Source organism: Solanum stenotomum, chromosome 3 (genome assembly GCF_019186545.1).
Source record: "Solanum stenotomum isolate F172 chromosome 3, ASM1918654v1, whole genome shotgun sequence".
Lineage (NCBI taxonomy): Eukaryota > Viridiplantae > Streptophyta > Magnoliopsida > Solanales > Solanaceae > Solanum > Solanum stenotomum.
Genome location: NC_064284.1, coordinates 33,574,610 through 33,590,938, shown reverse-complemented (window position 1 = coordinate 33,590,938; position 16,329 = coordinate 33,574,610). Strand labels below are relative to the sequence as shown.

The following is a 16,329-nucleotide window of genomic DNA, read 5'->3' as shown; positions in this document are numbered from 1 at the left end:
CTATAATAAAATTAATATATACCACATAAAAATAAATTATTTTCAATGGAAAAAAAAATGAAAAGATCAAAACAATGGATTATCTTCCACTCCTTTGATTTACTATAAGTTTCTTCTTTTATTTTATGGATTTTTAGATATCTTTAGTCTTTCTAAATATGTGTAAATTTTATTCTTTAGTAAATACGTATAACTTAACAATGACAAATAATTTTAGAATTTAGTATTAAAAACTTTTAAATTAATTTTATATAAATAATTAATATATTATTTTCAATATTAATTATATTAAGTTAATACGTTATAAGCACCACCAACATGATATTATGATTATTACGTGAAAATATATATATGAAAATTCATTTTAAATCAATTCTAATTCAAAATTGAAAACAATAATATCAATTATCATCGTAGATTTAAATACATGTGGAGAGATTTTATAAATGAAAATTTAGAAATAATAAGAATAAAGATGATAAAAATAAAAAATAAGAAATAACTCAACTCTCCTCATCCTCATTCTCAAGTACTCACGTCTTAAAAAATAAGTTTTAAAAGTTTATAAAAGACTTCTCAAAATAACTCAAACGACTCTCTCAAACTCTACTCTTGATCTTTTTCTTGAATTTGAATTATGAATTCAAGAGTTACGATTCATGATATGAAGGATCTCGTGATGATTAAATATAGTTTAGATCGCTAGGATTAAGAAAGGAATGAAAGTTCGACTCAAAGGTATTGATCGAAGGATAAAAAGAAATGTGGGCTGGCGCTCTTGGCGCATCCCTGGCGCAGCGCGCCACCCCTCTACTTACTAGGGCTGGTTTGTGGCGCAATGCAAGCGGCTGCCCCAGCCCTCTTGGAGTATCTAGGGCGCGCACCCCAGAACGTTCTGACGAATTTTTCTTCTCGATTTTTGGCCCTACTTAGCCTAGAATCGAATAATTTCTTCCAAACCCACTTAGATTCGAGTACCCAACATAAGTACACAAAAATCTACTCAAAACAACCTTCAAACTCATAACATTTATCTCAATAACTCATCAAACTCATTATAAACGATTAGAGAATGACACTTCAAGAAAACTCATCAAGAACTCAAATCATTCAACCTCAAGAACGAAATTACGGATAAAATGATATGATTGGAGTGTGAGTGAACGAACCCAACACTATGAGAACTTACATACCTCTTAGGGATTAAACCCTTGGCGAAATTCCTTGACAAATATCAAGAATCTTGACGAACGCCTTGAACCTCTCCTCTTTTCTCCTCTTGAACTCCTCTCAAAACCCTAAGCGTATTTTAGGATTGTGAAAACTGACCCAAATCAGTTTAGAACCCTAAAATATTACTAAAAATGTTTAAAGCTGATGAGGTAAGGAAAAGACCAAAATACCATCATCAATTCGGGCAAATTTCCTTAACTGGATAGGCTGACTTCAAACAGGATTATCTCCCTCATCCGAACTTGAAATTTAGCAAACTCAATGGCTTTTGAAAGAGGATTCAAGGACCTTTCATTTGGTATCTTATGGGCTACCTAAATCATCTTGTACTAAAGATATGGTCGTTTGAAGTTGACCCAAAACTCACAACTTAAACTTAACTTGAACAAATCTCAAATTAGCTCTTTCCAAATTAGTTCTTTCTAAATTTAGTTCTTTCTAAGGCGGGATGTTACAGAACATGGATCCTTACATTCCAATCTTGAACTCTCTTTATGATATTTGTGATGCAATGTGGACAATGCATGATTGCCGTATGAGGGTTGGGTAGTTGTAATGATTTAAAATGTGGTCGTTGTTGGTTGCGTTGACATTGTTGGTCCGGAACGATAAGCATGTTTTAATGTTTCCTTAGTATATCACTGGAAATTACATCTTGTGCAACAATAACAGGAACATCTCTAATGTGAGAAGGGAAACAATTCATACTGCCAAAGACCATCAACAATAGTCATATCACAACTTATTACATATTTTTAAAAACTTTGGTTCCTTCTTTTTTGTGCACAATATAATTAAATGAAATATTAGACAAGTGTTGGCACACTATGCCCTCCTATGTGAATTTTCTTAACATCATCTTTTCCTAGCACAATTTTGTTGCAATTGTCTGAATATAAAATCTTTAAACACATCTTTTTACAATTCACACCTCCTCATAGTTTCAGGTGGCTAGGTTGCACTCTATTATATATATACTCGTATAACAAGTCAAAATATGCAAGAGCTAGTATAGGCAATCATATGAAATTCAAAATACCTTTTTATGCATAATTATTTAACATTAATTATGGGTCTCGAATATAAGACACAACTAACAAATTTAATTGACCAGGTCATACTTTGAATCAGTGTAAATAATTCCAACAAATTACATAATTCATCTAAAAGTAATTCGATCTGATTGATTCAAAACACAAAAAAAGACATGAATTCAATGTATCGTATACCTTTTGTATCATGAACGAAGAAACAATTGAATTTTTTTAATTACACTCATCGATATCATGAAGCCAGAAAGAATTGTGTTGTTGATACGGAGGAAGTCATATTTAGTATGTAATACTAATGATATATTATTTCGTGATTTAGGGGATTGTTTACCATCTTTCCAATCGAAATTGCTACTTGTTTTAACCAAAAAAAAATATTGAATCCCGAAGTGTATAAATTGATTAAAGCATGTGAAATGTACAAATCAAAATATCTATGTCAACTAAAACTATAACTACAACGCGTAATTAGGCAAATTTTAGCTATATAGCCAAGATGAAGTAGATGCTTGGTATTTTATTGTAGCTAAAGCTTGGGAATCCATAGATCACCTTCCGTTCATAATATTAATTATCTCTCAATCCAAGTCACACTCATATCTACACGTACATGTATTTTTCTATTTCAAGTTTTTTTTAAAAATAAATAAATTTGGGAATGCAAATACTATTATTATTACTATACTACACAAATGTTATATTGTTGATACTAATGTTACCCGTTTGACTAGAATATTACATATACTATCGGAGGAACTTAATTATTTGATAGTAATTAGTACATTGTCCTCCTAATGTTGGTTTTAAACTAAACACGAATTGCTCTTCTACATGTAATTCTAGTAAAATTGACATAGCAAGAGAAATGCGAGATAAATATTGAAACAGGCTTGCACAATTCTTACTACATGAAGAACATATCAATAATCAGAACATCGGCATATATAAGGGGAAATTAAAATGGAACTACATATATACAATTTTTATTCAACTGAATAATCCATTTAATGAACTGTGTATTGTATATCTTGTTGAACGAATGAATATTGCAACCAATCATCAGGAATGTCCTCAAATGTTCTATACATCTCTTCCTGAAATTCATCGTTTCTATTATCATCACTCAGTGGCCTTATTGTACTTCCAATGTTGTCCCTCTTTTCTCCATTGTAGTAGTCGTTATCATGATTAGGTTCAAGCAACATAGGATCGATAATACCCGCATCATCTCCATCTTGTGCTTCCATAACATGATCAACGTCATCTTCTTCTTGATTCGACACACTACAAATTTTTCTTTAACAATATGATTATTTTCCTTTAAGGAAACTATCCGCAACATGATATTCTATCATCAATGTGTTATAGATCGGATCATCATAACACATACACACTGTGGTGGTTTAAGTAATATCTTTTTAGAGTTGTTGCTTGGTCATTGTCAATAGGAGGATTTTGGAGAAATAGAAGGAAATGAAATTGAGGCTCGAATGGAAAAAGATGCAAATCTTATTGTAATCCTTGAAAGGAGTATAGGAATATCTACTTATCAAGGTACGAACGCATTAAACTTTTTATCAATGTAATTTGGAAAATAACATAACATTATACAAGCATGTATTGCACAAGGTTGTCATTGTAGACTAAGTTCAATGCAACAATATAATATGAATCTGAAACAAGGATGAACCTTGGCTCTAATATCACGTGAAAATATGACTTTGGGGCTTAACCCAACCTTAAACGCTAGCTCACAATGGGAATTATCCAAAGAGACTATCACTCTATTTCCCGACCAATGTGAGGCTCTAACCTGTTCTAACAAAGAAAAATGATCAAGAAACCAGCAACATAGATCTCCTAAACTCATCATTGCTAATGACAAAGCAAACAAATGATTGGAATTTGAGAATGGTAGCTTACAGTAAGAGAAAAGTTCCATTAGGTGTTGGTTTCTCATAAATCCATTCGAGAGCCAATTCTTGCAGTAATAGGAGTTGTTGTTCAAATTCATCTGCATTAATGAAACATCAAGATTCAGAAAGAAGCTCCAATAAATCTCTGAAGGACTGCAGGCTTCTGAAAATTGTCAACCGGGTTTACTTTTATCCGTTATCTCTAAATGGCTTGAAATTACTATGTGCATGAGCTCCTCTTTTGTCATTACTGACATTTCGTCATTATTCTCTAGCGTTAATTTGCACATAGAGAACCTATCGAATACATTATTTTGTGTAACAACAGGGTAAAAGGAAACAAAATGATGTCTTTAAGTCCCGCGTCAACAAAAACCTCAACCAACTCATCTGCCCCTCTCATGGTGGTGACAGCTGTAGGGCATCAAGTTATCCCTATGGCAGAAATTTCATCATTAGCTTCTGTAAGACATACTTTGAGCAAATCATTAGAGTATGATTATTAATTTTTGGTGTATAGATTTTAATTTTACTTAACAAGGTCTTGCTACTTGAATTAGGTTTTTTGAATTTACCTATGAAAGACGTATGAGTTTTAACTTCAAGTTCTATTGATTTTGACTTAATGATATCTTCATATTTTTAAATATATTTTCGATTCCCTTATTCTACTTGTGATTTTCATTTTTTAGGGGTATTTGAGTGACCCATAATTTTGTGCATGACTCTGGTTGTCTAGCTTTGGCTAAACCAAAGAAATAACTTAAATTTGTTCAAGAGTAATTTGAGACATTTTACGTATGTGATTACTGATGTAAACAATATGTATGTATTATATATGTGATTTTTATTTTCCCGACAGATGGAACTCTTCTATGTTGAGGAAAGAAATGTCAATATCAAATGAGCTGCAAGAGTTTTGTGTGCGTGAATGCTCATGCTGCAAACAGAAGAAGCGCACAAAGGATAAAAAGGATTGTGAATACCCAAAATGTAATCAGAAGAACGTTAGTGCCTCAATACTATCTTTTTGTCTTGTAAATTATACTTTGTGAAAAATATAGCATATATTATTATACACAAATATTAAACTTTCCATGGTTTCAGGCGCATCTTTGAAATTGATCTTCTGATGGCACTGCTTCGGCCACAACATCCATTCCTGGTGTATTGGGAGAAAAATTATTCTCCGTGACAGCAGAAAACATATTTGACATAACTTGCATTAAGGTGACCTCTTATTTACATATATCATTAATACTTTGCATGTTTTTTTCTGCTAGCTACTTATACACGTCTATTGTTGTGACACCATCTGTCCTGATCAGAAATAGTTTAGCATATATGCTTATTTCTACAAATTCTCTAAATGACTCTTTACCTTTTCAGAAGCAAGTGTTGCATGTTAACCATGTCCATAAGATGTTGTCGAATAAACTATTTCAAATTCAGCTAAGGAAGTCATCGTGGGGCAGCTCAAATACCACACATCCAACTTTGTCTGTTCTTTCGTACGTGCAAAAGGGACCGACTCTTCAGCCCAGCACTACTGCGAGGGATTCCAAAAAGATCAAGCCTCTAGGAATCAGTGAAGTGAGAAGTAGGAAACAACTATTTCTCCAGTGAAAAGCTGAAATTTGAACCATCCACACTAACAAAAAATTAAAGGTGTAAAAGGTCAGTCTACACTAGCAAATTAAAAAAAGGTTGCATAATGACGTACGATTCCTGACCCTTATTTTAGACAATCCTGTTTTTTAAATATCTATATAAGATTCTTAATATCACGTTATAAAAACAACCAAATAGATTCGTATTGATTGTTATGGCATCTGGTACAAGTAAACTTATTTGTCTGTCCAGCCATTTGAATTTTGTAGTAAATGCTACTGTCTCCTTGCTTTAGAGTGTTTACAGGTTGAAAAAGAGATCATTACAAGTTGTGAGTATCTGTTCTTTACCATTTTTGGGGCTCTTTCAACTGAGATTCTTACTTTAGTTATTATGCCAAACTGACCAAGAACAACATGAAAGAGGTCGATCAGTACTGCTATCTTTTTGTTAAGTAGAGAAATTTCGGCCTTTAAATTGTTCAAGGGAAGTGTTTTGGGTAGGAATTAAGAATTCAGAATTAATTCTTTTCTTTTACGTAATTAACCATATGTATATAGCTGATCAAATGAAAGTGGCCATTAACTAAAACTAATTACATTTTTCAACCTTACACTGGATGTTTGGGGTCCATCCCATGAGTTTTTGGGTCAACAATTGCGGCTACAATTGTTGTAAAGAAAATGCAGCTGAATTTGTTTGTCAACAATAGTTGCAAACCTTTTTCTTTTGTCAACAAAGTTTTCAGCAATGCAAATTTTCGGTGACATGAGTTTTGAATAGTGCAATGCAATTGCATCTATAAAAGGAGCTCTTCAGCTCCTCATTTGATACACCAATTCACAGAGAAAGAAAAACATAGAGTTGTGAGGTTTTTATAGACTATACAAGAAAAATAGTCTGTGAAAAAAAATAGAGTGTGAGTGATATTTTAGTAAGGTGGAAATCAAAAGAATGTTATTCCTTTTGAGTGTGTAGTAGTCACTTTGAGTATTGTATTCGTGGCTACACGGTGTAAAATTTCTTACTATAGTGATATCAGTTGCTCCTCTTAGCCCGTGGTTTTTCCCTTATTTAGAATGGTTTCCACGTAAAATTTTTGGTGTCATTATTTTCCCATTTTATTTCCATTATTTTGACCATATATATTTTTGTGTTTATCCGTGTTTTTCCAATAAACTGGTATCAGAGTCAAGGTTTTATCTGAGTATGCTCTGTGGTTGCAACACAGTCTGAACTTCCACATAAGAAAAGATTTACTTTGGTTTGCAATAACTATTTTTTTTGGGGNGGGAAAATGGAAGATCTACTTTATGTCAAGAATTTTTATCAACCAGTCTTTACCACTGTAAAGCCTGATAATAAAATAGATAAAGAGTGGAATCTGTTGCATAGACAGGTTTGTGGATTCATTAGGCAATGGGTTGATGATAATGTGTTGAACCATATTTCTAGGGAGACACATGCTCGAACCCTAATCTTGAAAGTTTGTATGCTCGGAAGACTGGCAACAACAAAATGTTCTTAATAAAGCAAATGCTAAGTTTAAAGTATCATGATAGTTCTCCGATGACAGACTATCTGAATAATTTTCAGGGGATCATGAACCAATTATGTGCTATGGGTATTAAATTTGATGAAGAAATTCAAGGCTTGCTTCTACTTGGTTCCTCACCAGACTCTTGGGAAACATTTAGAACTTCATTGTCAAATTCTACGCCCGATGGTGTGATCTCAATGGATTCTGCCAAGAGTAGTTTCTTGAACGAAGAGATGAGAAGAAAATCTCAAGGTTCTTCTTTGTTGGATGTCCTGATAACTAGCTCCAGGGGGAGAAACAAAACTCGTGGTTCTCATAATAGAGAAAAAAATAGGAGCAAATCTAGAGGCAAACTTAAGGATATTGAGTGTTATCATTGTGGCATGAAAGGGCACACAAAGAAGTTTTGCAGGAAGTTGAAGAGGGAAAACAAAAACAAAGAGGAAACTAAAGAAGATAGCAATGAAAATTGCCTATCCACCGTCACCAACGAAGATCTTATTACCGTCCTCGATGCGGATATGATAAATATTTCTTGTGATGAGTCAAGCTGGGTTGTGGACACTGGTGCCGCATCTCATGTGACATCAAGGAAGGATTTTCTCTTCCTATACTCCTAGTGATTTTGGAACCTTGAGTATGGGTAATGAGACTATTTTTGAGGTGGTTGGTATTGGTACAATTTGTCTGAAAACTAGTGTTGGAACTAAACTAGTTTTGAACAATGTGAAACATGCTCATGATGTTCGTCTGCACCTGATTTCTGTTGGTGTTTTGGATGATGAAGGATATGTTAGTACCAACGGTGATGGAAAATGGAAATTCATTAAGGGTTCCTTGGTTGTGGCTTGTGGTAACAAACGTCGTGGTCTAAATTGGACTACGGCCTCTGCTTGTGTTGATATGGTGAATGTGGTTAAAAGCGATAACTCTTCAACGTTATGGCACAATAGGCTTAGTCACATTATCTAGAAAGGACTTAATGTTCTAGCCAAGAAGAAATTATTGTCAAATTTCAAAAGTGCTAAATTAGAAAAGTGTGAGCACTGCTTGGCTGTAAACAAAATAGAGTTTCCTTTAAGTCTTACCCTCCTTCAAGAAAGACAGAGTTGTTTGAATTGGTGCACTCTGATTTATATGGTCCAATGAAGACAAGGACATTGGGTGGTGCATTCTACTTTGTCACTTTTATTGACGACTGCTCGAGAAAACTTTGGGTCTATGTCTTGAAGACTAAAGACCAAGTGTTAGGTGTCTTCAAGCAGTTTCAGGCTTCAGTTGAAAGAGAAACTGGAAAGAAATTGAAATGTATTCGTACTGATAATGGTGGTGAATATTGTGGACCATTTGACGAATACTGTAAGCATCAAGGCATTAGACACCAGAACACTCCTCTGAAGACTCCTCAGCTAAATGGTTTGGCTGAGAGGATGAACAGGACCTTGATGGAAACAGTTAGATGTTTGCTTTCTGAAGCAAAATTGTCGAGCTTATTTTGGGGTGAGGCTCTATTGACCGCTGCACATGTTATTAATCTATCTCCTGTTGTTGCTTTGCAAAGTAATGTACCAAATAGTGTTTGGTATCGAAAGGATGTTTCTTATGACCATTTGAGAGTATTTGGTTGCAAAGGTTTTGTACATGTGCCTAAAGATGAGAGGTCAAAGTTAGATGCGAAGACAAAACAGTACATCTTTGTTGGATATGGCCTTGATAAATTTGGTTACAGGCTATATGATCCAATTAAGAAGAAACTTGTGAGAAGCCGTGATATTATTTTCATGGAGAATCAAACAATTGAAGATATTGACAAAGCAGAGAAGCTAGAATCTTCATGTTTTGATGGCATAGTTCATCTAGATGAAGTTCCTCACACAAGTATGCATGATGTTATTGGGCTTGATGATCATGGTAACGCCCATAATCATGTATCGAATCATCATGTTGATGTTGATAATAGCAATGATATTGTTATTGATGATCCTCCTGCTTATGAAGTTGTGGACGAATCAAATATTCTGCTTAGGAGGTCCACAAGACAACGAGCTCCTTCCTCTCGTTATGCACCTAATGAGTATGTATTACTCACTGATGGGGGAGAACCTGAATGTTATGAGGAGGCCATAGAAGATGAGCACAAGGATCAATGGATTGAAGCCATGCAAGATGAGATGAAGTCTCTGCATGAGAACCACACTTATGAGTTGGTAAAATTGCCCAAGGGCATGAGAGTTTTGTAGAATAAGTGGGTGTTCAAAGTTAAAGTTGAAGAACACAACTTAAAGCCAAGGTACAAAGCTAGATTGGTTGTTAAGGGATTTGGTCAAAGAAAGGGTATTGACTTTAACGAAATATTTTCTCCTGTTATGAAAATGTCCTCGATTCGTACAGTTCTGGGTTTGGTTGCTAATCTTAATTTAGAGATTGAGCAGATGGATGTGTAGACGGCTTTCCTTCACGGTGACCTAGAAGAAAATTTTTTTATGGAACAACCTGAGGGCTTCAAAGTAGAAGGTAAAGAAAATTTTGTGTGCAAACTCAAAAAGAGTCTTTATTGCCTAAAGCAAGCTCCTTGACAGTGGTACAAGAAATTTGAATCTGTTATGGGCGAGCAAGGCTATAAGAAGACTTCTTCAAATCAGTGTGTATTTGTACAAAAATTTTCAGACAATGATTTTATCATCCTCTTGTTGTATATGGATGATATGTTGATTGTGTGCAAGAATACTTCCAAGATTGACGAGTTGAAGAAAGAGTTGCGTAAGTCTTTTGCTATGAAAGACTTGGGTCATGCAAAGAAAATTTTGGGCATGAGAATTACTCGTCTCAGAGATGAAAGGAAGATTTTTTTGTCACAGAAAAAGTACATTGAACATGTACTAAAGCGCTTTAATATGAAGAATGTTAAGTCTGTTAGTACACCTCTTGCTGGTCATATGAAGTTGAGCAAGAAGGTGTGTCCTACAACTAGGGAGGAAAAAGAGAACATGGACAAAGTTCCATATTCCTCCGTCGTCGAAAGTCTAATGTATGCAATGGTATGCACTAGACCTGATATTGATCACGCAGTTGGTGTTGTCAGTAGATTTCTCGACAATCCGGGAAAAGAGCATTGGGAAGCTGTGAAGTGGATACTCCGGTATCTTAAAGGAAGCTCGATGAATGCTTGTGTTTTGGAGTATCAGATCGAATCTTGAAAGGCTATACAGATGTTGATATGGCAGGTGACCTTGATAACAGAAAATTCACTACTGGATATTTGTTTACTTTTTCAGGGGGAGCTATTTCATGGCAGTCGAAGTTGCAGAAGTGTGTTGCACTATCTACAACTGAAGCTGAGTATATTGCGGCTACTGAAGCAGGCAAGGAGATGATATGGCTAAAGCATTTTCTTCAAGAACTTGGATTGCAACAGATAGAGTATGTTGTCTATTGTGACAGTCAGAGTACAATAAAATTGAGCAAGAACTCCATGTACCATGCAAGAACAAAACACATCGACGTCAGATATCATTGGATTCGTGAGAAAGTGGAGAGTGAATCATTTCACATCAAAAAGATCTCTACAAATGAGAATCCTGCAGATATGCTGACCAAAGTGGTAACAAGGGATAAGTTCGAGTTATGCAAAGAACTTGTTGGCATGAGCTCTCTCAGAGAAGATGAAGACACCTCCTTCTAGTACATGGGACTGGAGGGGGAGATTTGTGGGGTCCATTCCATGAGTTTTTGGGTCAACAATTGCGGCTGCAATTGTTGTAAAGAAAACGCAGCTGAATTTGTTTGTCAACAATAGCTGCAAACCTTTTTCTTTTGTCAACAAAGTTTGCAGCAATGCAAATTTTCGTTGGCATGATTTTTGAATAGTGCAATGCAATTGCATCTATAAAAGGAGCTCTTCAGCTCCTCATTTGATACACCAATTCACAGAGAAAGAAAAATATAGAGAGTTGTGAGGTTTTCATAGACTATACAAGAAAAATAGTATGTGAAGAAAAATAGAGTGTGAGCGATATTTTAGTAAGGTGGAAATCAAAAGAGTGCTATTCCTTTTGAGTGTGTAGTAGTCACTTTGAGTATTGTATTCGTGGCTACACGGTGAAAAATTCCTTACTATAGTGATATCAGTTGCTCCTTTTAGCCCGTGATTTTTTCCCTTATTTAGAAGGGTTTCCATGTAAAATTCTTGGTGTCATTATTTTCCCATTTTATTTCCATTATTTTGACCATATATATGTTTGTATTTATCCGTGTTTTCCCAACAGGATGGACATCATATTACCGGTATTTCTATCATCATGCGAGACTGAGAGACTAAAAGGTCAAAGATTGAACTAGTGTTTTAGTTTTGCTTGGACGGCTTCTTAGCGTTGCATATAAAGGCAACTTCTGTAGCTCTCTAGCTACTTTATCTCCTTGATTCTCTGTTCGAAGACCTTCGATTTCAGTGTTTATACACCATTTTGAGCTAATTGAGTCTTTCCCTTGATATGTTGAATATGACATCTCAATGCTCCTCTTTTACTACTGCATGATCATTTTATCCCATAGTACTTACTATATATGGATATACTATAATATTGTGCTTCACATTTTCAGCTTCTTACAGACTTTACACTGTCTAATAACATGAAGTCTCTTCCTTGATTTTGTGATTTTTTCTTAATGAAGAAGATAAGTTTTTGGATTTTCAATCAGAACAAGTTCGTTTAGTAGAGAGAAGGAAGTAAATCACTTATTTTGCTTTTTGGGTCATCTCAGTGTTCTAGACCACATTCTTATGTGATATATCACTTTTCTAACAATTTCACTTCCATCATAAATTACCACTAACATTACACAATTTTCTCAGGTTCCTCAATAGCACCCTATGCTATGGATTTTTGAATGCAGAAGATTAGCTACTAAAAATTAAAATCTGACTCAGCATTTTACATCTGCTAAATTATGAAACAGACATGTTATATGTCAAAACTAAAACATTTGCTATATCTTTTGGATGTATAACATTAGTTCATGTTTGCAGATCGCTTAAGTAGACAGCATACTGGTCCATCAAATTGGCTTGAAACATTAACCGTTACCATGCTGTGATATAGGAGGGAAAATATGTGTTTTAGGTTGAATTTGAATTCAGTCAAAATTAATAAACGGAAAAGGGTTAAAAATATCTATGTTTGGATTGATTGAAAAGATTTAAATATATCATACATTCACCTATTGAAAAGATTTAAATATTAACAACCTTGTTGCTCAATATTTGTAATCACAATTTCTTTTGAGACACAACTAATATCAGTTTTATGAATTCCTACTATATATCCATTCTCTAAGAATAAAGGTTCTCTTCCAACACAGAAATAACAACATTCAAATAAATCTCCAGATTGATCAAAGTAATATATTGCTTCTTTAATTCGTTGTAGCCACTAATTATATGGAGCTAGGATTAAACTAAAAAAAAGAGACAGCATAGACATACGAAGAAAAATATGAAAATAGGTTAGCACAATTCTTGCTGCATGAAGAAATATTAATAATGAACTATATATACAATTTCTTTTCAAACTAATGAATGCTGCAACCAATCATCAGGAATATCAACAAGGATGTCCTCCAATGTTCTATACATATCTTCCTCACTTCTAATATCATGGCCTTCTTCTACTTCCAACGTTGTCTCTCTCTCTTCTCCATTGTAGTAACATCATATTCGGAAGTTGTAGCCTTACAAACCCTAACGGAGTAGTCGTTATTATGATTAGGTTCAAGCAGCAGCATAGGATCAATAATCCCCGCAACATCGTCTCCATCTTGTGCCTCCATAGCATGATCCACGTTCTTCTCTTTATCCATCTTCTTCTTCTTCTTGATTCGAAACACTACAAAATCTTCTTTAACAATATGATTGTCTTCCTTAAAGAAACTATCCACAACATGATATTCTATCATCAACCAAGTTTTATTTTGGCCACACTCACTTGTTTCAAACTTGAAATTTCTCTTAAACCCTACCACAGGACCCATACAATTCCTCCTTATAAGATCTTCTCCGGTTTGCCCTTTCCACGTCCCTTTAGCACATGTTCGACAAAACCTTTTGTCTTTAATCTTCTGCTTCTTCAAAGGAGTAAAAAAGTAACGAAACTTCTCTTCAGAATTAGCTCCAAATATCTCCCATGGTGGTTGATCTCGATATATATCTGCAAACTGGAAAGGACATTGTTGATTCAAACATAATTCGCCTTTGAAAAACCTCTTAAGATAGTTGATTAGCTCCGTATCAATAGGATGAAAACGTATTCACATTTGCTTCAACATTGATTCTTGATCCAGAATTAACCTAGCTATACTAATTATGTGAATTATGAAGTCTAAACAAAGATAGTTATCTATTTATACACATCTTATTACCATAATGGAAAAAACTCAAGTTACTTTATTTCCTAAATTACTACTATAACAGTAATTGAACAAACTAAAGCTACTTAATTACTGCTTTTCAAGTTACTTTATTTCCTTATTTTCAAACGCAAGTGGTTAAATTTCTGTCCCACTCTAATATCTATCTATGTGTAAGATATTTTATACGAAAATTTCCTAAATGAACAATTACTTAAAGAAGGGAAGGAGTGAAAGTTTAGTTTTCTTTTGGGGGTATTTCTGGTTGAACAACCAAGAAATCCATTCATGTCTTTTAAAGACACGTGGCAATTTGACCCTTTTTTATTTTGTTTAAAATATCGTGTTTTATTTTTGGTTATTTTCACATTAAAAATGCAGGCAACATGTCTTTATTATAGTACTAGTTGATTGTGAGTAAAAGTAGAAATTTATATGTACACCTTTCTATATTGGTGGTCAAGATTACTAAAATTATTGTCCAAAATATTTATTATTTTACAAAATTAATATTATTTGTTCTGGGAAGTGACTAATACTCTCACATCTCATATTAGATGGATATTTTTTATTTTATACCGTAACTAAGAAATCATTAATAGATTGATTAATTTTACCTTTTTTCCATTGTTCATATTAGTCAGCCTCCTGGAAAAAAAATTGGATCTTCAAAATTTGTTTAAACTCATATTAATTGTAGGGGTAAAATAGAAAAAATTAATTAATTATGTCTTGATATAGTAAGTAATCAAGTAATATACGACAAATATATTTACTAAAATGTTCATCTAATATGAGACGGAGGGAGTATTGGTTATATAGTATAGAAACTATAAGTCTGAAAAGTACAAACAAGTGATTATTGGTTGGTATTATAATCGTTCAAATCTATCTACTATTTGTTAGAAGAAAAATAATAAAGAAATTAAAGTGTGAAAGATCACTATATTTCAAGAGTTATTGGTTGTACATTCTTTAAGGGATGACAAACATTTCTTTGTATGGATACAACAAAGCATAAAACATATATGCAATTGAATACAACTTTTGGAAATGTTTCGTATTTATAAATTAAATCTAATAAGGAGATTTTTCATGAAGAGTCACTCATTTTCTGAACAAACGTAACCTTTAGTTATTTCCTTTCTGAAAAGGTAAATTTTTTTGTTTAATTTAAAATTTAGATATTAGATTCAAATTTTAAATAAACAATTTGTTCAAAATAAATTACGAAAAAAGAATCTTTAAATTTAATTAAAGATCTGATCCGGCCTCTGCCCAAGCCCTAAGTCCAAGTCCTTGTGATAAATATTATTAAATATATATAAGTAGACTTACTCAATTAAATAGACTAAATGAGCTAGACTTTAAAAGAACCTAAAAGATGACTTCTCCCACCAATGTGAAGACTTTCTCTTTATATTACAACTATCCTAAGACTATTAAAACTTAAAAGGAGAGGAAAAAATCTCCCCATTAAGACAATTGGTGGCATAATAAAAAAAAAACACATGGCAAGATAAAAAAGAATTGGACAAATTTTAATTTGACTTTCCCTCCAAATCACTAAAATCATTTTTTTAGAGTGCATGCTTTTTGTTATATTGCTTGAAGAATATAGTTTTCTTTCTTCAGGATATGTGACTGGGATTAGATGATTGTGTTATATGTGTGAATTTGTATTACTATATTGTGGTAAATTGCTTACATTTATATTGGTTTGTGTATTAGTATTGCACCTATTCTTTCCTTGTTGAATACATGGTGTCTCGCAATAGCTGATTCGAAACTTTAATTAGGAACGTCTAACTTCGAATTCAAGCGTGAGCTATTCTTCCTGGATGTACAATTCCTCTATTGTTCTTGTCCATATTTTCGGACTAAGACATTCTTAGACTATGGGTTATTTGTTTTAAGCTTCGGCGTTGCATCTCATTTATGCTAGACATTAGAGTTTCAGTATTACGACTTTCAGTTTTTATGAATTTATTTTCTCAACTAGAAAATTCAATCGCGCTTTGCGCGATTATTTTGTAAAAAAATTTAAATGAATTTATGCTACAATATTTTAGTTAAAATTAATTTGAGAGATAAAAGATGTAGAACCATGATACTTATTAATATCAACAATAAAAAATATGTCTATTAATATCTTAATAATAATAATAATAAATAAATAAAAAATCAGGATAGTTGGATGAAAAATATGAACTTGTTAGCTAAATCAAATTTGTATTCGTAAAAAAATATTTTTTTTAAAAAAGAATTTCTAATAATGTAGGTTTAAACTAAATAATACCTTTATTATATATGTGCTCAATGCAGATTTTCATAAAATTTTATTATAAAATTGGATTAGGAATAGAATATAAAATTTCAAAAAATACATGACAATAAGATATTCAATATTCAATATTCTTTGTAGTTCACTCTCTCCACAGTTCTAATCACAAATAAATAAATAAAAAATCTCCACAACAGAATAAACTCGACTTAAATTCATAGCAAGGAATCATTCAAAAGTTTTTTCTCTTCATATTGTTTAGGTACAAAAAAGAAAATAAATTTTAAAAAT

The 16,329-nt window shown here is 33.2% G+C and overlaps 1 long non-coding RNA gene and 1 pseudogene across 1 annotated transcript; one reads left to right on the top strand and one right to left on the bottom strand.

Moving 5' to 3' along the window:
* Window positions 1-3,289: 3,289 nt before the first annotated feature.
* LOC125858891 (NAC domain containing protein 50-like) lies at window positions 3,290-13,673 on the bottom strand (annotated as a pseudogene).
* On the top strand, window positions 3,656-5,712 carry LOC125860076 (uncharacterized). Its single transcript, XR_007445807.1, has 4 exons — window positions 3,656-3,839; window positions 5,064-5,194; window positions 5,309-5,431; window positions 5,591-5,712. It is a non-coding gene; the product is annotated as an uncharacterized LOC125860076 (long non-coding RNA).
* Window positions 13,674-16,329: the final 2,656 nt, after the last annotated feature.